Here is a 26279-nt window from a genome sequence, read left to right as displayed (position 1 = left end):
AGGCAGGAGAACGGCGTGAACCCCGGAGGGCGGAGCCTGCAGTGAGCCGAGATCGTGCCACTGCACTCCAGCCTGGGTGACAGAGCGAGACTCCGTCTCAAAAAAAAAAAAAAAAAAAGAAATGCATACTGTTTTAAGAATATCAGATCATAGAGATCTTTACATAGTGAAAATCTCCCATGTCTTCCTCTTTGTTCCAAACTCACTCCCTTCTTAGAAGGAATTATTATAGCTTGGTGTTTATTTTTCTGGATGTTTTCTATAAATTTATAAATACATATAAAGTTGGCCAGGTGCAGTCGCTCATGCCTGTAATCCCAACACTTTGGGAGGCTGACTGGGGATAATCCGTTGAGCTCAGAAAGTTGAGGCTGCGGTGAGTTGTGATTATGCCATTGCACTGCCATCTGGGCAACAGAGTGAGACCCTGCCTCCAAAAAAATAAAAAATAAAGAGGAGATAAATACCTGTACAGTTTTTGAACACATTATATCATACTATATTGTTTTTTATTTTGCTATTTCACAAGCAATATATCATTTACACTATTCCATATCAGTGCATGAGATTTTTTTTTTTTTTTTTTTTTTGAGATGGAATCTTGCTCTGTTGCCCAGGCTGGAGTGCAATAGCACGATTTCAGCTCACTGCAACCTCCGCCTCCTGGATTCAAGTGATTCTCCTGCCTCAGCCTCCTAAGTAGTTGGGATTACAGGCATGTGCCACCATGCCTGGCTAATTTTTGTATTTTTAGTAGAGACGAGGTTTCACCATGTTGGTCAGGCTAGTCTCGAACTCTTGACCTCAAGTGATCCTCCCGTCTCGGCCTCCCATAGTGTTGGGATTACAGGCATGAGCCACAGCACCTGGCCTCTATTTTTAATGTCTTAAATATATTCCAAAGAATGGGTATACAAGACTTGTTTCACTGTTTATTCTTTGATAGAAACTTAGATTATTTCTAGTTTCATCATTATTAAAAAATGCAGCAATAAGATTCTTGTACATAACTTATTACACTGATAACTAACTGCTCAGTTTATCTTGCCGCCTTTTAGTCAGAGAATATGTCATGAGTTTAATATTTATTTTATGATTTGATTCATAGAGAAATTAATGTTATGACTAGATAAAGACGATTGTGAAGAAACTGCACTTTGAGGTTGTCTAGCTCTGTATTCTGATGGAAAAGTGTGGAGTTTAGAAGCATTGCTCGCTCCTTCAGTTTCTAACAAGTCAGTATTCTCATATCAATTTAAATTTAAATGTTTGAATTACCTCCCCTTCCCTGGTTCAGAATAAGTATGTTGTTTTTCTGTTTGTAAAACTTCTGACTCTGGGTTTTTCCGGTTGGGCTTTAGAGAGGATAACTCCCATATCGCTGTTGTATCTATTTCTCTTCAGCATCTGGCTGCATGTGATAAAGATCATAGAATTAGACCTGGTCCTGTATGTATTTTGGGACCAAAAATTCAAAGTAATCAACTCAAGATAGGAGTCTACAATTTTAATTCTTAATAAAAGATTCCCTTTGATTTCCCCACATCTTTATGATTCCTAGTGTAGCAGGACAAGCCGCAGACAAAACCCCTCAGACACCAAGTTAAAGAAGGAAGCGGTTTATTTGGCTGGGAGCATTGGCAAGACTCCTGTCTCAAGAGCCGAGCTGCCCGAGTGAGCAATTCCTGTCCCTTTTAAGGGCTCACAACTCTAAGGGGGTTCGCTTGAGAGAGTCGTGATTGATTGAGCAAGGAGGGGGTACGTGACTAGGGGATGTATGCACCAGTAGTTACATCGCAACAAAACAGGACAGGGATTTTCACAGTGCTTTTCTATACAGTGTCTGTAATCTATAGATAACATAACCGATTAGGTCAGGGGTCGATCTTTAACTACCAGGCCCAGGGTGTGGCGCCGGGCTGTCTGCTTGTGGATTTCTTTTCTGCCTTTTAGTTTTTACTTCTTATTTGGAGGCAGAAATTGGGCATGAGACAATATGAGGGGTGGTCTCCTCCCTTACTAGAAGAAATGCACCCATGGGTGAAGCATGTGGTTCTGTTGAATAATGTTTTGTTGGAGATCTCCACATCGAGTTTCCTGAGGCATACTGTTTCACAGGGTTTTTTTGGTACTGCCTTTCCCTGATTCTATTGGAGAGTAATACTAGCTTCCTAAAATATATTGGGAAATGTTCTCTCTTCTTCTACTTTTGGACAGTATTAAACTCATAATGACAATTTTTCTTGTGAAAATGCTCTGAAAAAAATGTAGGGTGGGCTGGGCACAGTGGCTCACACTTGTAATTCCAGCACTTTGGGAGGCCAAGGGAGGCAGATCACGAGGTCAGGAGTTTGAGACCAGCCTGACTGACATGGTGAAACCCTGTCTCTACTAAAAATACAAAAATTAGCTGGGCATGGTGGTGTGTGCCTGTAGTCCCAGCTATTCAGGAGGCTGAAGCAGGAGAATCACTTGAACCCAGGAGGTGGAGGTTGCAGTGAGCCGAGATCGCACCACTGTGCTCAGCCTGGGCGACACAGCAAGTCTCTATCTCAAAAAAAAAAAAAAAAAGAAGTGTAGGGTGCCTTTTCCTTTTGTAGTATCTGACATTATTTATCTTGATTGGTATTTACCCCTATACCTGCCAATGGTTCAATGAGCCCCTGTCTTCTACTCTCCAATTGTACCATACTTCAGCCCCTCCTCCCTACTTTCTGGTACTCAGCCCCGTGTTTTTCTCTCCTCACATTCTCAACCCTGTCTCCTTAACGTGTGGACTTCCATGTGTTTCCTATATCCTCCCACCATGCACTGCCAGGAGGCTCTGCAGGCTCTAAGCTGGGGCAGCAACACGGTCCCCTCTCTTACTTTCAGCCTCCAGACCTCAGTCCTGTGCTCGTTGCAGATGCTTCTAGTGTTTGGAAACATCTGGTTCATGTGGTTGGTCTGGCTTCCTATGTGTTTGGTGCCAGAAGGAGTCTGTTTCTTGCTCTTCCACCATACAGAGAAGGCAAAGCTCTGAATTGATTTTGAAATCAATTCTTGGTTATTTCTTTTGGGCTGAAATAAATTGACTATTACTTTGTGATGACATAAATATTGTAGCTTAGTTTGTGGTAGTTAGAATTTCATGTTTATTTATTGTTTCACAGGCCATGCCACTATGTGCAGCTAATGTTTTATTGTTTGGTAGAGGCATGGTCTCACTCTGTGGCCCAGGCTAGTTTCCAATTCCTAGGTTCATACAGTTCTCCCACCTTGGCCTCCCAAAGCACTGGGATTACAGGCATAAGCCACTGTGCTTGGCCAATAGTTAAAATTTTAGATTATCATGTACAGTACTGTGATCAGCCATATTTAACTTATTCACAGACAAGGCTTTAATAAAAGAATTACTTCATGTTAGAGTATTTTTCTTTAATTTTTTAAAATTAGTTTTCATTTTTTTCTCTCTAATCTTTTTGTTCTAGCCTCAGTCACTTTTACCCTGAGTTTCCATCCTGGTCAGCAGAGGCAGCTCCATGGATGATGGGCCTGTGTCTCTGTGTACTTGGGGCTCTTACCAAGGAAGACTTTGTGACCAGGAGGGGGCCACAGGCCTCTTTTCAGGACAGATCACCTGTGCCTAAAACAAAGGAAGAGCCCTTCCAGGCCAGGAGTACTTAGCCAAAATCTTTTTGCTTTTGAGGTTTCTTTTTGTTGGTTGGTTTTTTTTTTTTTTTTTTTTTTTTTTTTGAGACAGGGTCTCACTCTGTGGCCCAGGCCAGAGTGCAGTTGGGTGATCTTGGCTCACTGCAACCTCTGCCTCCTGAGTTCAAATGACTCTCTTGCCTCAGCCTCTCAAGTAGCTGGGTTTACAGGCTCACACCACCGTGCCCCGACAATTTTTGTATTTTTAATAGAGATGGGGTTTCACCATGTTGGCCAGGCTAGTCTTGAACTCCTGACCTCAGGTGATCCGCCTGCCTCGGCCTCCCAAAGTGCTGGGATCAAGTGCATTAGCAACTGTGCCTGGCGAGTTTTTGAGTCTTTATCCATCATTGGACACAATAAATATCCAGATACACAGATGTTTCCCGACACGTCTATGAGTTTAGAGATTGGACATTTCTTTTTCCAGTGATCCTCGTTCTTGACCTTCTCATTTAAGGTGTTGCCATCTCCTAGCAGCAGACACAAGATCTCCTTAAGCTCTGTCGGTGTAGAGGGAGGGTCTTTGTAAAGCACCAAGTATACACTGTGAGTATTTCAAGGTACATCCACATTTCTCTGTCTCTTCCAGGCCAGTACTTGGAGAGACCAGGAAGCCAAAAGTTTCCTCAAAGAATGGGGATTCCTTGGAAGCGAGATTCATTTTTAGTCAAGAAAGACGAATCACACGCGGTCAAAAGCAATTGCCCAGGGTCTCAAGAACAGAGCCAGAAAGAAGAGCTGGGGCTGGTGGGATTGTGGGGGTCCTCTCTCCCACTTGAAAAGCTACTGCTGCCTGCCGACCCTCTCAAGAAAAGACCTCTCTGGTCTCCAGCACCTAAAACAGGCAAAACTGGGAGAATGCTTCTCTCTTCTGTGTCACACATGTCCTAGAGAAAACCTGTATATCTGAATGACCAAAGAAAATGATGAGAAAAAATGCAAAATCTGTGCCAGGTCATTCAGTGTCTGGTTGGGGCTCTGGGGTGTACGTACATTCCAAGAAGATTGAAGGGTGCTGAGCCTGCAGGAAATGTCCGTCAAACCTGCGTCTCACACGTGGAGTATGACTGCCCATCTAGGTTCATGATGCAGAACTGTCTTTAAAAGGCGACTGCAGATATGGAGAGAGGGATTTCTAACCCTGATAGAACATGACCAGCTGTCCTGCTGGGGAAAGCCGCATCCACCAGTGACATGCTGCCTAACCTGGCCCAGACCACACTCTACTACCTAAGGAATAAGCCCCACATTTGCTCTTTTTGGGTAAAGGGAGAGGGTGAGAGAGGAGAGGAGTGTCCGCACAGACATGAGAAGCCTGCAGATCCAGATGACCTCCCTTGCTGATCAGCATATTAAAGACTGATGTATGGAAACAATGATCCCGTAGCAGATAAGCTTCTAGAGCAGGCTTCAACCATGCATCACCTGGACCCACTGGCAGAGAAGTCTGCCCGCCGTCTATGTTGATGGTCTGGGGGATACAATTACTGAGACAGATTTAAGAAATGATCTCTACCTGTTGGCGAGATTCGGATGGTCACTGTTGTGCAGAGACAGCAGTGTGCTCTCATCAGCTTTCCACAGGGCAGGCTGCGGAAATGTACATTGTACATTGATTGTCATGGCTGCAGACTCACCATCAAATGGGGGAAGATTCCAAGCCTTCAAGGAAACCTTGAAGAGTGGTCACGGGGGACCCTCATTCACCGTTGTGCCTTCTCACTGTTCCTAGATTTATTTCACTTGTTAAGCATTCATAGCCATTTGTCTGTGCATCTCATGCCCTAATGTTTTTGCTGTAGATAAGTGATGGAATGAGCTGAGCTGCCAGGCTTCCTGAAGTGATTCTTGGATGCTGGGTCATGTGCTTAGGGGCCTCAATGGGACTGAACTGGAAGGAGCGAGAATAGGACAGAACCCAACCCCTGATGAGTGGGCACTGGTAGTCTGGCCTCATGACCACAGGACACAGTGTTCCCAGGGCACAGACACCCTGGGCTTTGGTTGGGTCTTGGCCTCCAGGTAGGGCCTGGTGGGCAGTAGGCAGCGACTCCTGAGACACTACTGTGATTCTCGGTGGTGGCTGTGGTAAAACACCTGTAGGGCTGGAGTTTAGTGTGAGATCCAGCAGGAGCTGTGGCTCTCCCAGTGACGGTGTGTCACTCCCACTCACCAGCACCCATGCCCACAGGCCACGGCCTCTGCCTAACCAAACCCCTGCCAAGTCACGCATCCATGGAGCAGCTCCCATGCAGCAAAGTCAGGCTCTTACCTCCACCTCCAGGGCACAGACAGGGGCAGCTCTGTCTCACTGTAAGGCAATGAGGAGAGCCGAGGACCCGGACCAGGCTGGGGGCCATCCCGTTTCCCAAGCAGGCCTCAGTGAAGGACCAGTCCCATCCTCATCCAACCCAGGTCTCAGCCCAGGAGTCTGCATAGGGAAGAAAGGACAGACAGAGCTTCCATGCTGGCTGACACTCAGGAGGGGCCGGGGCAAGAGAGCAGAGGGAGCGCAGGGCCAGGCAGGGGCTGCTGAGGATCCATGGGGGCTCAGGCTGCACAATGGGGCTGCCCCTCCTGGGCTGCAGGCAGCATCCGCTATGGGAGCTGAGAAAGTCCAGTCCTGAAATGGGACAGTGCTGCCCAGGGGTGTGTGGCTGGGCCCTGACAACAGTCTCCCCAAAAGTGACCACATCACCAGGCTCAGTTCCAGGAAGGCTGAGAAGTGCCCAGTACACCGAGGATGCACCTGGAGCCCATCCTGTCTTAATAGACTCTGACCGTCCCGTGTCCACCTGCCTCTCCTGCATATCGGCCACCATGCCTTCCCTTTTCCTCATTTCTCCATTGTATCTGACCCAGAGGCTGTGACCCTCTCTCCAGCCACAGTGGCCCTTCTTTTACCCTTGTCCTGTCAGAGCTCCTAAGCAAGACTCCCCAGATCCATCCACAGGCCTGCCTGGTCCAATTACTCATTGCTTTGCTGTGCACTGCTGGGGTGGCACGACAGGCAGTGAGGGTGACTGAGGGCCCCACAGGTGGCCAGCCTGGCCCTTTACCCCATCACTAGCCTCAGGGGGTTCTCAGGGCTGTCAGCCAGCAGCCCTGGCTTGGGGCACCTGGCTGTCCCCTCTGTTCTTTTCTGACTCAGCCTCGCCCACGTGTCCTCTGTCCATGGTGCTGACCAAGCCAGCAGGGAGCAGGTTCCCAGAGGGTGCTGCTGAGCTTTGGGGACCAACCCAGACTCCTCTGCTGAGGGCGTCCCAGGTGAGTCGCTGCCCCTGGTTCTATGTCATCTGCTGTCCTCTTCACTACCATCCTCCCCCACCCCCGGCCGACTCCATGCAGATGCATCCCCGAGTCACCAGTCTCAGGGTCCTCTGTTGTAGGATGGAGATTACTGTACCTGCTGTACACATTCATATTTATTGTGTGAAATATAGAATCTAAAGTAAATGAGGACTTTGATTTGCATTTTCCTGATGACTACTGATGTTAAGCACTTGTTAGCCATTTTTATATCTTTTTTAAAAGATAAATGTCTATTCAGGTTCTTTCCTTGTTTTTAAATTAGGTTGTTAGATTTTGGTGAGTTTTCTCTCTCTTTCTTTTCTATTCAGTTGTCTGGGCTTCTTATGTATTTTGATATTACCCCTTATGAGAGATATTGTTAGCAAATATTTTCTCCAAGTTCATAAGCTGCTTTTAAATTTCATTGATTGATTTCTCCTGTACAGAAGATTTAGGGTTAGATGTACTCTTACTTGTATTTTTGTTTTTTTTTTTTGCTTGTGCTTTTAATGTCCTATTTAATAAATTATTATCTGAACCAATGTCAAGGAGCTTTTGCCCTGTGTTTTATTCCAGGGGTTTTATAGTTTTTGGTTAAATAACAATGGGATATCACCTCCCATCTGTTAGGATGGCTGTTATAAAAAGGACAAGAGATAACAAGTGTTGGTGATGGTGTGGAGAGAAGGGAACCTTTGTACACTGCTGGTTAGAATTTAAGTTAGTACAGCCATTATGGAAAACAGTATGAAGGTTCCTGAAAATCTAAAACTAGAACTACCATATGGCTCACCAATGCCTCTTATAAATTATATATCAACAGGAAATGAAATGAGCATTTTGTAGAAATATCTGCACTCCCCTCTTCTCTGTGCCCCACCACAGCATCGTTCCCAACAGCCAAGCTATGGGATCAAGTTGCTGTGCACTGATGGACAAGTGGAGAAAAAAAATGTGGGGGAGGTGTTTGTGTGTGTGTGTGTGTGTGTGTGTGTGTGTATAATATATCATATAATATTTTTCAGCTTTTAAAAAGGAGAAGATACTGCCATTTTTAATAACATAAATGAACCTGGGGGATATTAAGCTAAGGGAAATAGGGAGAGAGAAAAATACTGCATAATTTTTGTTATATATAAAATCTTTAAAAAGATTAAATACATAGAGACAGGATAGAATGATGACTGGGGGGAAAAGAGACACAAGTCAACATTTCAGTTACATAAAATAAATGAATCTGGAGGACTAAAGTACAGTTTAAAGGTTATAGTTACTATTTTTATACGATATACCGGTAATTTTTGAACAGGGTAAACTTTAGGTGCTTTGACACCAAAAGGAAACTACATGAGTTCATGCACATGTTAAATTGTTTTACTGTAGTCATCATTGATATGTATATATATATATATATAATTATGGGCTCATTAAATTTAAATATTATAAATAGGTAACAAAGAATAAAGTTAATTGGAAAACTGCATCATTAGACTTGATATCGTCTAAATGACAAACTGAAACTACCTCCTAAGTGTTAGTACTTGTACATCATATACACTTCATATATTGGAAATATGTTTAAGGAAAAGGAATTACAAATTTTAATAAACACAAAATGACATAGTAAATGCAAAATGGTAGAAAGAGATGAAAATCTGATTAATCAGAGTGGTTAATGCTTAGATATAATTAATGATGTGTTATGTGCAATTTCAAGCCATGTACACATAGATTTAATACCAAAGAGCTTAATGTGTACACAGAAATTAAATAAAAAATTGATACATTTACAATATTAATTGATATTAAAATGATCAGGGAAATCAACTGTCTGGTATAGAAAAAATAAGGAGTCTTAAGTGACTAATAGGAAGTTTGAAACTTTATTGGAAAGTTAATTAAGTGGAGAAGTGATCAGCATTTTTGAGCACTAAAAAGAGGATGGACATAATTTTCCAGCACCAAGAAAATCATTTAATATTGCAAACTTTTAAACCTAAATTAGTGTCTTTAACTTCACAAAGGCAGAAATCCTATAAGCAATGTTTCTTGAACACTGTAAAATGACAATAAAAATTAAAAGTGTAACCAACAAGTAACATGTAGCCACATGCAAATTTCTTTTCAGATTGTTTTATTATTTTTTAATTTTATGTGAATTTTTATTTCAATAGGTTTTTGGGGAACAGGTGGTGTTTGGTTACAGGGATAAGTTTTTTTTTTTTTTTTTTTTTTTGAGATGGAGTCTCGCTCTGTCTCCCAGGCTGGAGTGCAGTGGTGAGATCTCGGCTCACTGCAAGCTCTGCCTTCCAGATTCACGCCGTTCTCCTGCCTTAGCCTCCCGAGTAGTTGGGACTACAGGTGCCCGCCACCACACCTGGCTAATTTTTTTGTATTTTTAGTAGAGACGGCGTTTCACCGTGTTGGCCAAGATGGTCTCAATCTCCTGACCTCCTGATCCGCCCGCCTCGGCCTCCCAAAGTGCTGGGATTACAGGTATGAGCCACTGTGCCTGTAATAAGTTTTTTTGTGGTAATTTCTGAGATTTTGGTGCACCCATCACCTGAGCAGTGTACACTGTACCCAATGCGTAGTCTTTTATTCCTAAGATTGTTTTAAATGACATCTAGATTAAATAGAAAATTCAAACAGATTACTTTTACAGCACCAGTGAAATGCTGAGGAAGCTTTGTGACTGAAACCAAAAGACCTGAATTTATATATTCAATTCTACTAATTAACATTCTTAATTTTATAGAAGAACAGCAATTCAGCCAACGTACAGGAGTTATGCATTAAAGTGGAACATGATCACTTCAGATATTTGTCCAAAACATAAAAATTCTCCCAAGTATTAAGAAAATATGGGAGCCAAGATGGCCGAATAGGAACAGCTCTGGTCTACAGCTCCCAGCATGAGCAGCACAGAAGACGGGTGATTTCTGCATTTCCGTTTGTGGTACCGGGTTCACCTCACTAGGGAGTGCCAAACAGTGGGTGCAGGACAGTCAGTGCAGCGCACTGTGTGCGAGCCGAAGCAGGGAGAGGCATTGCCTCACTCGGGAAGCACAAAGGGTCAGGGAGTTCCCTTTCCTAGTCAAAGAAAGGGGTAACAGACGGCACCTGGAAAACCGGGTCAGTCCCACCCTAATACTGCGCTTTTCCAATGGGCTTGGAAAACGGCACACCAGGAGATTGTGTCCCGCAACTGGCTCGGAGGGTCCTATGCCCACAGAATCTTGCTGATTGCTAGCACAGCAGTCTGAGATCAAACTGCAAGGTGGCAGTGAGGCTGGGGGAGGGGCGCCCACCATTGCCCAGGCTTGCTTAGGTAAACAAAGCAGCCAGGAAGCTCATACTGGGTGGATCCCACCACAGCTCAAGGAGGCCTGCCTGCCTCTGTAGGCTCCACCTCTGGGGGCAGGGCACAGACAAAAATTCAGCAGGAACCTCTGCAGACTTAAATGTCCCTGACTAACAGCTTTGAAGAGAGTAGTGGTTCTCCCAGCACGCAGCTGGATATCTGAGAACAGACAGACTGATTCCTAAAGTGGGTCCCTGACCCCCAAGCAGCCTAACTGGGAGGCACCCGCCAGTAGGGACAGACTGACACTGCACTCGGCCAGGTACTCCTCTGAGACAAAACTTCCAGAGGAACTATCAGACAGCTGAATTTGTGGTCTCACGAAAATCCCCTGTTCTGCAGCCACCACTGCTGACACTCAGCCAAACAGGGTCTGGAGTGGACCTCTAGCAAACTCCAACAGACCTGCAGCTGAGGGTCCTGTCTGGTAGAAGGAAAACTAACAAACAGAAAGGACATACACACCAAAAACCCATCTGTACATCACCATCATCAAAGACCAAAAGTAGATAAAACCACAAAGATGGGGAAAAACCAGGACAGAAAAACTGTAAAAAGCAGAGCACCTCTCCTCCTCCAAAGGAACGCAGTTCCTCACCAGCATCAGAACAAAGCTGGATGGAGAATGACTTTGACGAGTTGAGAGAAGAAGTCCTCAGACGATCAAACTACTTCGAGCTATGGGAGGAAATTCAAAACAATAGCAAAGAAGTTAAAAACTTTGAAAAAAAATTAGACGAATGGATAACTAGAATAACCAATGGAGAGAAGGGCTTAAAGGAGCTGATGGAGCTGAAAGCCAAGTTTTGAGAACTATGCGAAGATTGCAGAAGCCTCAGGAGCCGATGCAATCAACTGGAAGAAAGGGTATCAGTCATTTCAAATGAATGAAATGAAGTGAGAAGGGAAGTTTAGAGAAAAAAGAATAAAAAGTAACGAACAAAGCCTCCAAGAAATTTGGGACTATGTGAAAAGACCAAATCTACGTCTGATTGGTGTACCTGAAAATGATGGGGAGAATGGAACCAAGTTGGAAAACACTCTGCAAGATATTATCCAGGAGAACTTCCCCAATCTAGCAAGGCAGGCCAACATTCAGATTCAAGAAATACAGAGAATGCCACAAAGATACTCCTCGAGAAGAGCAACTCCAAGACACATAATTGTCAGATTCACCAAAGTTGAAGGAAAAAATATTAAGGGCGGCCAGAGAGAAAGGGCGGGTTACCCACAAAGGGAAGCCCATCAGACTAACAGCTGATCTCTCGGCAGAAACTCTACAAGCCAGAAGAGAGTGGGGGCCGATATTCAACATTCTTAAAGAAAGGAATTTTCAACCCAGAATTTCATATCCAGCCAAAGTAAGCTTCATAAGTGAAGGAGAAATAAAATACTTTACAGACAAGCAAATGCTGAGTGATTTTGTCACCACCAGGCCTGCCCTAACACTGCTCCTGAAGGAAGCACTAAACATGGAAAGGAACAACTGGTACCAGCCCCTGCAAAAACATGCCAAATTGTAAAGACCATCGAGGCTAGGAAGAAACTGCATCAACTAACGAGCAAAATAACCAACTAACATCATAATGACAGGATCAAATTCACACATAACAATATTAACTTTAAATGTAAATGGGCTAAATGCTCCAATTAAAAGACACAGACTGGCAAACTGGATAAGGAGTCAAGACCCATCATTGTGCTGTATTCAGGAAACCCATCTCACGTGCAGAGACACAAATAGGCTCAAAATAAAGGGATGGAGGAAGATCTATCAAGCAAATGGAAAACAAAAAAAGGCAGGGGTTGCAATCCTAATCTCTGATAAAATAGACTTTAAACCAGCAAAGATCAAAAGAGACAAAGAAGGCCATTACATAATGGTAAAGGGATCAATTCAACAAGAAGAGCTAACTATCCTAAATATATATGCACCCAACACAGGAGCACCCAGATTCATAAAGCAAGTCCTGAGTGACTTACAAAGGGACATAAACTCCCACACAATAATAATGGGAGATTTTAACTCCCCACTGTCAACATTAGACAGATCAACGAGACAGAAAGTTAACAAGGATATCCAGGAATTGAACTCAGCTCTGCACAAAGTGGACCTAATAGACATCTACAGATCTCTCCACCCCAAATCAACAGAACATACATTTTTTTCAGCACCACACCACACCTATTCCAAAATTGACCACATAGTTGGAAGTAAAGCTCTCCTCAGCAAATGTAAAAGAACAGAAACTATAACAAACTGTCTCTCAGACCACAGTGCAATGAAACTAGAACTCAGGATTAAGAAGCTCACTCAAAACCACTCAACTACATGGAAACTGAACAACCTGCTCCTGAATGACTACTGGGTACATAATGAAATGAAGACAGAAATAAAGATGTTCTTTGAAACCATCGAGAACAAAGACACAACATACCAGAATCTCTGGGACACATTCAAAGCAGTGTGTAGAGGGAAATTTATAGCACTAAATGCCCCCAAGAGAAAGCAGGAAAGATCCACAATTGACACCCTAACATCACAATTAAAAGAACTAGAAGAGCAAGAGCAAACACATTCAAAAGCTAGCAGAAGGCTAGAAATAACTAAAATCAGAGCAGAACTGAAGGAAATCGAGACACAAAAAACCCTTCAAAAAATTAATGAATCCAGGAAGTGGTTTTTTGAAAAGATCAACAAAATTGATAGACCACTAGCAAGACTAATAAAGAAGAAAAGAGAGAAGAATCAAATAGATGCAACAAAAAATGAAAAAGGGGTTATCACCACTGATCCCACAGAAATACAATCTACTATCAGAGAATACTACAAATACCTCTACACAAATAAACTAGAAAATCTAGAAGAAATGGATAAATTCCTCGACAAATACACCCTCCCAAGACTAAACCAGGAAGAAGTTGAATCTCTGAATAGACCAATAACAGGCTCTGAAATTGTGGCAATAATCAATAGCTTACCAACCAAAAAGAGTCCAGGACCTGATGGATTCACAGCCAAATTCTACCAGAGGTACAAGGAGGAACTGGTACCATTCCTTCTGAAACTATTCCAATTGATAGAAAAAGAGGGAATCCTCCCTAACACATTTTATGAGGCCAACATCGTCCTGATACCAAAGCCTGGCAGAGACATAACCAAAAAAGAGAATTTCAGACCAATATCCTTGATGAACATTGATGGAAAAATCCTCAATAAAATACTGGCAAATCGAATCCAGCAGCACATCAAAAAGCTTTTACACCATGATCAAGTGGGCTTCATCCCTGGGATGCAAGGCTGGTTCAACATATGCCAATCAATAAATGTAATCCAGCATATAAACAGAACCAAAGACAAAAACCACATGATTATCTCAATAGATGCAGAAAAGGCCTTTGACAAAATTCAACAACGCTTCATGCTAAAAACTCTCAATAAAGTAGGTATTGATGGGACGTATCTCAAAATAATAAGAGCTATCTATGACAAACCCACAGCCAATATCATACTGAATGGGCAAAAACTGGAAGCATTCCCTTTGAAAACTGGCACAAGACAGGGATGCCCTCTCTCACCACTCCTATTCAACATAGTGCTGGAAGTTCTGGCCAGGGCAATTAGGCAGGAGAAGGAAATAAAGAGTATTCAATTAGGAAAAGAGGAAATCAAATTGTCCCTGTTTGCAGATGACATGATTGTATATCTAGAAAACCCCATTGTCTCAGCCCAAAATCTCCTTAAGCTGATAAGCAACTTCAGCAAAGTCTCAGGATACAAAATCAATGTACAAAAATCACAAGCATTCTTGTACACCAATCACAGACAAACAGAGAGCCAAATCATGAGTGAACTCCCATTTACAATTGCTTCAAAGAGAATAAAATACCTAGGAATCCAACTTACAAGGGATGTGAAGGACCTCTTCAAGGAGAACTACAAACCACTGCTCAATGAAATAAAAGAGGATACAAACAAATGGAAGAACATTCCATGCTCATGGGTTGGAAGAATCAATATTGTGAAAATGGCCATACTGCCCAAGGTAATTTATAGATTCAATGCCATCCCCATCAAGCTACCAATGACTTTCTTCACAGAATTGGAAAAAACTACTTTAAAGATCATATGGAATTAAAAAAAGAGCCCGCATCACCAAGTCAATCCTAAGCCAAAAGGACAAAGCTGGAGGCATCACACTACCTGACTTCAAACTATACTACAAGGCTACAGTAACCAAAACAGCATGGTACTGGTACCACAACAGAGACATAGATCAATGGAACAGAACAGAGCCCTCAGAAATAATGCCTCATATCTACAACTATCTGATATTTGGCAAACCTGACGAAAACAAGCAATGGGGAAAGGATTCCCTATTTAATAAATGGTGCTGGGAAAACCGGCTAGCCATTGTAGAAAGCTGAAACTGGATCCCTTCCTTACCCCTTATACAAAAATTAATTCAAGATGGATTAAAGACTTAAAAGTTAGACCTAAAACCATAAAAACCATAGAAGAAAGCCTAGGCAATACCATTCAGGACATAGGCGTGGGCAAGGACTTCATGTCTAAAACACTAAAAGCAATGGCAACAAAAGCCAAAATTGACAAATGGGATCTAATTAAACCAAAGAGCTTCTGCACAGCAAAAGAAACTACCATCAGAGTGAACAGGCAACCTACAGAATGGGAGAAAATTTTTGCAACCTACTCATCTGTCAAAGGGCTAATATCCAGAATCTACAATGAACTCAAACAAATTTACAAGAAAAAACCAAACAACCCCATCGAAAAGTGGGTGAAGGACATGAACAGACACTTCTCAAAAGAAGACATTTATGCGGCCAGAAAACACATGGAAAAATGCTCATCATGACTGGCCATCAGAGAAATGCAAATCAAAACCACAGTGAGATACCATCTCACACCAGTTAGAATGGCCATCATTAAAAAGTCAGGAAACAACAGGTGCTGGAGAGGATGTGGAGAAATAGGAACACTTTTACACTGTTGGTGGGACTGTAAACTAGTTCAACCATTGTGGAAGTCAGTGTGGCGATTCCTCAGGGATCTAAAACTAGAAATACCATTTGACCCAGCCATCCCATTACTGGGTATATACCCAAAGGACTATAAATCATGCTGCTATAAAGACACATGCACACGTATATTTATTGCGTCACTATTCACAATAGCAAAGACTTGGAACCAAGCCAAATGTCCAACAACGATAGACTGGATTAAGAAAATGTGGCACCTATACACCATGGAATACTATGCAGCCATAAAAAATGATGAGTTCATGTCCTTTGTAGGGACATGGATGAAACTGGAAACCATCATTCTCAGTAAACTATTGCAAGGACAAAAAACCAAACACTGCATGTTCTCACTCATAGGTGGGAATTGAACAATGAGAATTCATGGACACAGGAAGGGGAACATCACACTCTGGGGACTGTTGTGGGGTGGGGGGAGGGGAGAGGGACAGCATTAGGAGATATACCTAATGCTAAATGACAAGTTAATGGGTGCAGCAAACCAACACGACACATGGATACATATGTAACAAACCTGCACATTGTGCACATGTACCCTAAAACCTAAAGTATAATAATAAAAAAAAATATTCAGGCACACTCTATACATGTGGAAAAAAAAAGAAAAATTAACTCTGTAATAACTGGGGCTTTAAAAATCTTTTGGATACTAAAAAAAAAGAAAAAAGAAAATATTTATACTTCACAGATAATGTTAGTGTATAATACATGGGCATTGAGATGTTTTAAATGAGAAAAATTGCAATTTCTCATGGGGCACTGTTCTACACAAAATATTTATGTAACATTTTTTACTCATATATGCATGTGGACATTTGATGTTTTAGCACAGAATAACATATTCTCAAAGGTCATTTAATGTAGTAAATTAAAAATATTTAAAGTTTACAAGAATTCTAAAACTCCCCAGCAAAGCTGATAAAAAAATATGGAAACTTTCCAGGACCAGAAGTGAATTAAGAGGCAAATTTACAGGAGTCATGAAAGCGAGAAGTTACAGCCGCCTTCTGGCACAGCTCTGATTGCAGGGCTGATTACACAGATCTCAAGCCTGTGAGGATCGTCCACTCTGCCCCTTGGAATAAACAGAAAATTACTAACCAGCGCCATCCCAAATGTGAGATATCTATAATGTAAGAACCAAATTGTAAATTATGAAGCACAGAAACTAAACTACCCAAAAAGGGGAAAGAAGAAGTTATACATCACATAAACTTCACAGATTGGAAACATATTTAATTAAGTAACACAAATGGGGAAAGAGAATATCAAAATAATTTGGAAAACACATGAAGTTTTAAAGTGGGCATTGGGGGCAGTGGCTCATACCTGTACTCCCAGCACTTTGCGGGGGCCAAGGCAGGAGGATCACTTGAGGACGGGAGTTTGAGACCAGCCTGGGCAACAAAGCAAAAGCTGTCTCTACGATAAACAGATATGAAAAAATAATCCAGGCACAGTGGCATGTGCTTGTAGCGTCAGCTCCTGGGGAGGTGGAGGTGAGAGGGTCTCTTGAGACCAGGAATTTGAGGTTGCAGTGAGCTATGACCACCACTGAACTCAAGCCTGGGTGACAGATCCTTATACACACACACACACACTAAACAGTCATGTTTTTCAGACTTAAATGGAAATTGAACAACTGAAACTTAAATAAATATACAATGAATGGTTTAGTTATTAAATTAGACCAAGTTAATAACAACAGGATTAGCGAACTAGAATACTGAAATGAATAAAACAACTACAGAAAAACAAAATGATCACAATACAAATATGATTGTACATGTACAAAGAATAAAAGGAGATGAAATCAAACACATTGGTTTCACTAGCTTACATACAAATAACAAATCACACTAATAACAAATATTTATAAATTTCTGAAACGGAATATCAGATAGGAACCCTTGAATGCAGAAGTGTATTGTGATTAAAAGTGACCACCAATGAAAAAATACTCAACAGAAATAAAAGTCAAACTGCATAACATCAAAGAAAAGAAAAAAATATTTAAAACCGTGAGAGAGAAAAGCAGGGAGAACCAATGAAGGTGAGAGCAAAGTCTCCGCAGCCTGAGTTCACTCAGAAAACAGAGAAATAAGTAAGAGTGCTGAGAGAAGTTACTGTTCAACCAATAATTAGATACTTCACTAACATATTTTGAATAAGTAAGGATGCCCTAACTGATTTCCAAAAGTAAAAGAAAATGAGGAATCTTATTACCAATATGAGCTTATTAAGAATACACTTCAAAAAGAAAACAAAATTTAAAATGAAGTTTAAGGAATCAAAATGAAATGCAAGAAACTGCAAACATATTGGGCTATGAAATCATGGTGGACAATCAACTAAAGGATCCATCAAGTTTTTGGTAGCAACAGTTTCCAAATGATTTACATAAAATAACAGTGTTTGCAATGAAATAAAATATCAAATGCTCTGATACTTTCAAGTATTAAATTATTCATAGTTTAATTGATGTTAGAATCTCCTTTTCAGAGTCTGATACTTGAACAATTTAACTGATGTTAGAATCTCCTTTGCAGATAATTATTTTCATAGAAAAAAATATATGGGCCAGGTGCGGTGGCTCACGCTTGTAATCCCAGCACTTTGGGAGGCCGAGGCAGGCGGATCACGAGCTCAGGAGATCCAGACCACGGTGAAACCCTGTCTCTACTAAAAATACAAAAAAATTAGCCGGGCATGGTGGCGGGCGCCTGCAGTCCCAGCTACTCAGAGAGGCTGAGGCAGGAGAATGGCGTGAACCCGGGAGGCGGAGCTTGCAGTGAGCCGAGATCGCGCCACTGCACTCCAGCCTGGGTGACAGAGCAAGACTCTGTCTCAGAAAAAAAAAAAAAAAAAAAAAAAGATACTTCTGTCTCATCATTTGCAGAATATCAATTATCCTTTTTTCAGACCTTATTAGCACCAAAGGGCCCACAGTGGCATAGGCACTGGTCAGAAGCCTCTGGACACCCGGGACGACTGGATCATATGTTGATATCAGGATCAAGTAGGATGAGAGGCTCAAATCCATCTGGTACATGACCACAAAGAAACTCACCAACAGCAAGATGGTCTCGGCGGCCCTTTTTTTCTGGAGAGACTCTTGGGGAGAGTCTGGTGCTGTGAAGGTGCTGGGATCGCCTCTGATGCCTGCACAAGACAGTCACCATGTATTCACTTGAGAGCAGCATAATTCCCACAAAGGACACACCTCTGGATAATGAGAGAGTAAGAAAAATAAGGCTCCTGATGATGGACTTCCTTGGGAAAATGAGGCAGTATATATTGAGCGTCAGAAAACTGGTTTGAGTCTTATTGAAAGAAAGCAGTGTAGAAGATTATGTAACTACTGCAGGACAAACTGAGGGACCATAAGAAGACAAGCACATGTGAAATGTGATTTGTGAATTTATGTTTAAACCTCACCAACCAGGAGGTTCTGGGGCTGATGGTGATGGCCTGGATCGTGCTCAGGAGGCAGGTGATGCAGATGGAGAGGTCCCTCAGCACCCTGCTCAGCTAGAAAAGCATCTTACACTTGAAGTCATCTTGAAAATGAAGGGACTCAAAAAGGTCTCGAGACACCAAGAACACAATGGTGAGCAGCATCATGATGTGGACGAGGGCCAAGTGACTGGTGGTCAGGTCAGTGAGCTCAGGATCCAGAAGGAGCGTCATGATACAAGAGAAAAAGAGAAGGATGTTGGTAGAGACTCCAACACCAGCTTGGGCAAAGAAGGCACTTTTGTATGATAACACAAGTGGAAACTGTGTTCATTTTAATGGCAAAGAGGAAATATTTTATGTACCTGAAAAAAACAACCAATAGAACTTCCATCATCAATTTACTTCAGAGTCAAAATTATCATCATTTTAAATCCACCCATGAATTTTGATTAATGTTGATTATCACATAAATTCTTAAACCTACAGCCTGATCATTATATGATAAACCAAATTATTAATATAGTTGAGGGAACACCCACACATGCACAGTCACACCTGTAGAGGGCGCACATTATCCGTACTCCTATAGTACCAAGGACACACTTTTTTTTTTTTAATTTTTTTTGCACACAAAAACAATAAACATTTTCTAATAATACATACAAACAAAAAGATGCGTATCAAACATATTAGGAAGGTTGCACATGGGAAGTCGGGGAATAGAAATGGGGGGTGGGAGTTAAAATAAATGAGAGAGGGACTTTATATGGATCAGTGATAATAACTCAATCCGGTGAAACCCCGTCTCTACTAAAAAAAATACAAAAAAAAAAAAAATTAGCCGGGCGTGGTGGCGGGCGCCTGTAGTCCCAGGTACTAGGAGAGGCTGAGGCAGGAGAATGGCGTGAACCTGGGAGGCGGAGCTTGCAGTGAGCCAAGATTGCGCCACTGCACTCCAGCCTGGGTGACAGAGCGAGACTCCGTCTCAAAAAAAAAAAAAAAAAAAAAAAAAAAAAAAAAAAAAACTCAATCCTCTATTTGACAAAGAAGAGGGAGAAGGAAGAGGAAGAAAAAGAAAGTGGGATAAAGGATCAGAAAGGGAGGAAAATAGAAAAAATTAGAGTATGACTCCAGGGTAGACCTGTTTTGTTGTCACTGAGTTGGTTGGTTAGTTTGTCTGTTGTATTTTTCATGTTTCGCCATGTTGGCCAGACTGGTCTCGAACTCCTAGCCCGAAGTGATCAACCCGCCTCGCCCCCCAGAGTGCCGGGACCACAGGCGTGAGCCACCACGTCCAGCCCCCACATTGCTTCTGGCCTTCGTGGTAGACCTCCGAGACGGAGTGGCCGGGCAGAGGCGCTCCTCACTTCCCAGACGGGGTGGCCAGGCAGAGACGCTCCTCACTTCTTCCCAGACGATAGGTGGCTGGGCAGAGGCGCTCCTCACTTCCCAGACGATGGGTGGCCGGGCAGAGGCACTCCTCACTTCCCAGAAGATGGGCGGCCGGGCAGAGGGGCTCCTCACTTCCCAGACGATGGGTGGCCGGGCAGAGGCGCTCCTCACTTCCCAGACGGGGCGGCCGGGCAGAGGCGCTCCTCACTTCCCAGACGATGGGTGGCCGGGCAGAGGCGCTCCTCACCGGGCAGAGGCGCTCCTCACTTCCCAGACGATGGGCGGCCGGGCAGAGGCGCTCCTCACTTCTTCCCGGACGGTGGTGGCCGGGCAGAGGCGCTCCTCGCTTGGCAGAGGCGCTCCTCACTTCTTCCCAGACGGGGCGGCCAGGCAGAGGCGCTCCTCACTTCTTCCCGGACGGGGCGGCCGGGCAGAGGCGCTCCTCACTTCTTCCCGGACGGGGCGGCCGGGCAGAGGCGCTTCTCACCTCCCAGACGGGGCGGCCAGGCAGAGGCGCTCCTCACTTCCCAGACGATGGGTGGCCGGGCAGAGGCGCTCCTCACTTCCCGGACGATGGGTGGCCGGGCAGAGGCGCTCCTCCACACTTTTTTAGTTAAGCACTTAGTTTTCACTTTTTGCAATCCTTCATTTAATTGTCACCACCAAGTACTGTGACATGTATATAGAAATAAATCATGAGTGTTTGTAGAACTGAACTGAAGTAGATTTTGTGCTAATGGGAAAAGCAATCACCTAAAGTATTTTGGAAAAAAATTATGCATTGAGTGGCTGTCATATCACATCACTCTGACATCATGCTGAGTATCACATTCATGCATGCAACGTTGCATGTATCCTATAAAAATTATATAGCAGATACATAGCAGAAGGTGTTCTTTTCAGATAGTTTTGTGGTAGTAAAAAAAACTCCCTATTAGCGATTAGTATAATAGGATTAAACATAATTTTATTATGGTCATCTAAAATCTTAATGTTAAGTATATTAAAAATCTTGGGAGAGCGCTGGGCTGGCCCCGTCGTGGGGCCGCGTGGGGACGCACGCAAGAGGACGCTGGGACCCATAATGGCCCGGGCCGCGACAGCGGAGCAGGGCCGTGTGCCTCCCGCCGCGCCTGCGCGCAGCAGGGACGGGCTGCTGCGCGGCTTCCTGCAGAGCCTGCCCATCCTGTTCCACATTCTGGACGACCGACGGCGCCGCTGCGTGCACCTGCGCGAGATCTAGTCCCGCCGGCAGGGCGCCGACGCGCGGGAGCTGTCTAGCGTGGTGCTGGAGGGCTTGCGCCAGATGGCCCCGGCCAGTGGCTGCCCGACTTTCGAGCGCTTGCTGACCGGCCTGCGCACCTCTCTGCTGAGCGCCGACGGCGGCCCCCGGGACCCCATGCGTGCCCCGGCCGGCCCGGGGACCAGCCGCCGCCGCGGGGCCTGGTATTCGCGCGGGCCGACGAGCCGCGGACGGTCCTGGAGAGGAAGCCCCTGCCCCTGGGCGTGCGCGCCCCTTTGGCCGGTCCCAGCTGCGCGGCCGCAGCAGGAGCAGTTGTGCGCCCCTGCCAAGGCGGCGCCCTGCCCCGCGGAGCCCGAGCTGTCCCAGAGCGCGGCGCTGGAACGGAGCCTGAGCGCCGACGCAGGTGCAGCGGCCTGCAGGGCCCTGGAGGCGGACTCAGGGGATGCCCGTCGGGCCCCGCTTGCCGGAAGGGAACACCGGAGGCACATCATCACCAGCGGCTGGACTGCGGCCTGCTGAAGCAGATGAAGGAGCTGGAGCAGGAGGAGGACGTGCTGCTGCAGGGTTTGGAGATAATGGCGCGCGGCCGCGATTGGTACCAGCAGCAGCTGCAACGAGTGCAGGAGCGCCAGTGCCGCCTCGGCCAGAGCAGAGCCAGCGCCGACTTTGGGGACGTGGGGAGCCCCTACCCACCGGGGCGGCTACTGCCCAAGGTACAGGAGGTGGCCTTGTGCCTGGGGGAGCTGTTGGCTGCAGCCTGTGCCACCCGGGCCCTGCCTACGTCCTCCTCCGGGCCCCCCTGCCCTGCCCTGACGTCCACCTCGTCCCCGGGCTGGCAGCAGCAGATCATCCTCATGCTGAAGGAGCAGAATTGACTCCTCACCCAAGAGATGACCGAGAAGAGTGAGCGCATTCAGCAGCTGGCGCAGAAGTCGGCGCTCATTAAGCAGCTGTTTGAGGCCCAAGCCCTGAGCCAGCTGGACGGTGCGGATGGGGGCGGGGTGGGCCTCTGGACTCCACCTTCATTTAGCCCACGTGGGCTGAGCGGGCCCCCAGGGCCGGCCTGGCACTCAGCCCTTCGAGGGCGGGCGCCCTATCGCACCCAACCTCTCTGGCTGGAGACCCCGGCAGGCCCAGACAGTCCCGGGGTGGGCGCATTCCTGCACCCCTTGCCATCCGGGTTCCCCAGGCCTGCCCCCGGCAGGGTCCCACACGGAGCCCTTGACCCGGTTTTGGCTCCTGGTGCTGACATGGGCTGGGGCTCTCTTGAGTTCGCATAGTCCGAAGCTACTACTGCCGCTCTCAGTGGACACTGGGGGACCCCTCCATGGGTTACCAGATCTCTGGCCGCCCCAGTTTCCAGCAGTGCTGCCCTGGGTCCCATCTCCAGGGAAAGGCACTACTCAAGCCAGGCTGCACTTCCGACAATGGCCAGCAGAGGGCGCCGGGCGGCTCCGATGCTGCGCGGAGGCTGCGCCCGAGACCTGGGGGTACAAGTGCAGCTTCCCGCCCATCTCAACCCAGGGCACCAGGACAAGGCTGTCGCTCCGACGGGAGCAGATGGAGGGGGTGGGGATGGCCTCTAAGCAGGGGGTGCCCGCCTGGCAGGGGAGCCCCAGGGATGGCGGTCGGACTTCAGGTCCCGGCCAAGGCTGAGGGACTGGCTGCAGCGGATCAGGGAGCCGGGAGAACGACAGCTTGGCCTGCGTGTGCCTCCCGCAGACCCCGGGGTGATGGCCTTCCTCATCCTGGCCAGAACGCTGCCCCACGTTGAGTCCCACAGAACAACCTGTGAGCCTGGCTCCCCAGGAGGGCCCTGTCCCCAGGAGGCGGGTCAGCCTGGGCCTCCAGACAGTTCCCAGGAACGTCATAGGGAGAGTCTGTCACCCCCCACTCAGGATTCCCAAGGTCTGGGGTCCTGCTCACCCTCCTTTCCTCCCACGCCCAGCCTGACCCCAGGTTTCTATGGGGAGAGGCCACTTCCCTCAGCCAAGGAAAAGGAGAACCCCCCAGGGTACAGAAGGAGGCTGGGGCAGTTCCCCTTTGGTGTCACTCCCTGCCCCCCTGCCCAGGCCCACTCCCGCTGGTGCTGGGATACGCACTGGTGGGGACCCCCTACTCAGCCCAGCCTGGAGGGCCCCAGTGCCACCAGAGCTAGGGCACGGCAACATCATGGATGGTTTCTGCAGCCCAGGGTCCCCGATGAGAGGTCAGTGTGTTGGGGACGCAAGGTCCCCGATACAGGGTCAGTGTGTGTGGGGCGCAGGGCCCCCGATGCGGGGTGTGTGTGGGGCACTCATTCTAAACTTCAGAACCCAGCTATGGCTACTCTGCTGTTTTCAGGAATTAGGTACATTTAGTTTTCTCCTTGGTGGCCCCCCTTTCTAACAATCGCAGGGCCAGTGCCATCCTGCTTCTACAGGTGACATGACAATTATGGGCCTGAGGGAGATGAACTGACAGCATCCCTTCCTTATAACCATGGCTCAGGGACCACAATTCACACACAGACTCACTCCAAGACTCAGCCGGGTGAGCGTCTGTTTCTCAGCTTCATTACCAGTTAGTGATTAAGACTCAGGTGGGACGATGTCTGTAATTCTCTCACGATTTGTTCTTACGTCTCACTGAATTATTACTAATCAGTAGGTGTTTCTAGATGAAATATTAATATTATGAATATATAAGTGTATCGATTTGTGGAAGAAAATTTGAAATTATGTAATTATATTTGAATTTGAATTTTGACTATTTTCCATTTTAATAAATTAGTACAACAAATTATGCATTTATGCAAATCTTTACATTTTAAGACACTACAAACCTGTACCAATTCAGAGTGATGTAATTATACTACTTTGGGTTTATTTAAGTTTGGAGATGCTGTAGTGTATTTCTAATACTTAAGGACAGTTTGAATGATAAGTGATAAAACAAGATTTTTTTTTCATATTTCCAGAAATCTCTTTTATTTCTTTAGGTATATAAAACACTGTTACTTTATATTCTCTTTGATAATTCCAGTATCTGTGTCTACAGAGTCTACCTGTTGTTTCTGCTGGGTCTCATAGTGTATTGTTTTCTTGTGGTTTTTATGAATTTTAAAACTAGAGATCTCATTTTCTTTTCTTTTTTCTTTTTTTTTTTTGGTAGAGATGGAGTCTCTCACTACGTTGCCCAGGCTGGTGTTGAACTCCTGGTCTCAAGTGCTGGGATTCCAGGCATGAGCCACCGCAGCCAGCCAAGATATTCATTTTCTTTGGAACTTGATCAACACAAAACCTGAGGCCTGGTGTGGTGTTCCTCTGGGGCAGATTCTCAACCAGGGACACTTCTGCCCGCAGGGACACATTTTGATGTCCTGAGACAGTTCTGGGTGTCACAACTGTGTGTGCACGCACTTGTATGTACCTGCACATGCTAGTGGTGCCTCGTGGATAGAGGCCAGGGATGCTGCTCACATTGTGTAAGGAGACTGACTCGCCCAGCGCCACTAGGGCGGGCTCCAGGCAGGGTGTGCATGTGCCTTTGCCAGCCACCTAGACCCTGCCAGCCGGGGCCACTTTAAATTCTCCCCTCGTGGTCTGCAGGGTCACACACTAGCCTGATTGCAAGCTGTAAACTTGGAGGACCTATTTTTTTTTTTTTTTTTCCACATTGCATGGAACACCAAGGCTGAGAGGCAGTTTTTCCGGAGATGCCAGCCTGTCTCATATTTCCGCTTTAGCTGCGGGGTCCAGCTCTATGTGGGTGGTCTCCTGATGAAATCACCCTGGGACAGACACTGTTCTGTCTCCTGCTCCTAGTCTTGTAAAGATGCCAGGATCCCCCAGGGCATGGCAGGCACCCTCAAAGGCAGACGTGGGGAGGCCCTGGTGGGCAGACCCCAGCCTGCTGATGGGGGGGCTTCTCCCCAGCTGCCGCTGGCCCACCCACTGCGCTGCGGTCCACCTGGTGCTGGGGCTGTGGGGCACAGGCCTTCAGGACCCGCTCCTTTTCCCGCTCAGGAGGTCCAGGCCTGGCGTCTTTATGTCCCCTGGGAAGCCCATTCCCATCCTCAGGGTAGGAGTGCAGCTGCACGCTGGACTGACTTGGGCTTGTCCTGGAACACCCCTGCAGGCCGGGTGCAGCAGGGGATTTGGCTTTGTGGGGTTGCTGTGGGCAGGTAGCTTGAAGGTGGGTTCCAGAAGGGAGTTGCCGCGCTACCTGCCAGGACCCCTCCTCTGAGACAGGGTGCCTTGTTGGACAGTGTACCAAAGTGCCCTGGGCATGAGGGGTCCCTGCGCCCCACATACACCCTGCATCGGGGGCCCTGCACCCCCCACACAGCGACCTCCGCATCGAGGGCGCTGCGCCCCACACACACTGAGCCCGCATCGGGGGCCCTGTGCGCCACACACACTGACCCTAGGTAACCTTGCACAGGTGAATTGCCTCCTCTCAGTCCTTGTCAACAAAACAGATGTTAAAGAATAATTCTAACTTCAAACCGTCTTTACATATTCCTGTCAGATTACCAAATATTTCCTTACTGAAAAAAAAAACTATACATACATACAATGGGATGAAGGAATATCACAATGTTGCATACAAGAAACCAGATTAAAGAGCATGCATAGTATCTAATTCCATTCATGAAAAAAATAAAAAGCAAACAAAACTGAGTTTCTGGCTTCAGGTAAGAGTGAAGTAGCTTGTTTAACTAGACTCTCACAGGAAAAATAATACATTTTTGATAAAATATGATATGCATTTCCACTGTGGCCCACATTC

General features: G+C 45.7%; 1 long non-coding RNA gene and 1 pseudogene across 1 annotated transcript; both read left to right on the top strand.

The window, feature by feature from the left end:
* Positions 1-1106: 1106 nt before the first annotated feature.
* On the top strand, positions 1107-7535 carry LOC116812264 (uncharacterized). Its single transcript, XR_009215049.1, has 2 exons — positions 1107-1235; positions 4283-7535. It is a non-coding gene; the product is annotated as an uncharacterized LOC116812264 (long non-coding RNA).
* Positions 7536-21347: 13812 nt separating this feature from the next.
* Positions 21348-22536, top strand: LOC116812243 (suppressor APC domain-containing protein 2-like; annotated as a pseudogene).
* Positions 22537-26279: the final 3743 nt, after the last annotated feature.

This window comes from Hylobates moloch, unplaced genomic scaffold, assembly GCF_009828535.3.
Source record: "Hylobates moloch isolate HMO894 unplaced genomic scaffold, HMol_V3 SCAFFOLD_1, whole genome shotgun sequence".
Taxonomy (NCBI): Eukaryota; Metazoa; Chordata; class Mammalia; order Primates; family Hylobatidae; genus Hylobates; species Hylobates moloch.
Note: the sequence above shows the minus strand (reverse complement) of the source record. Positions and strands in the feature narration are given on the sequence as shown.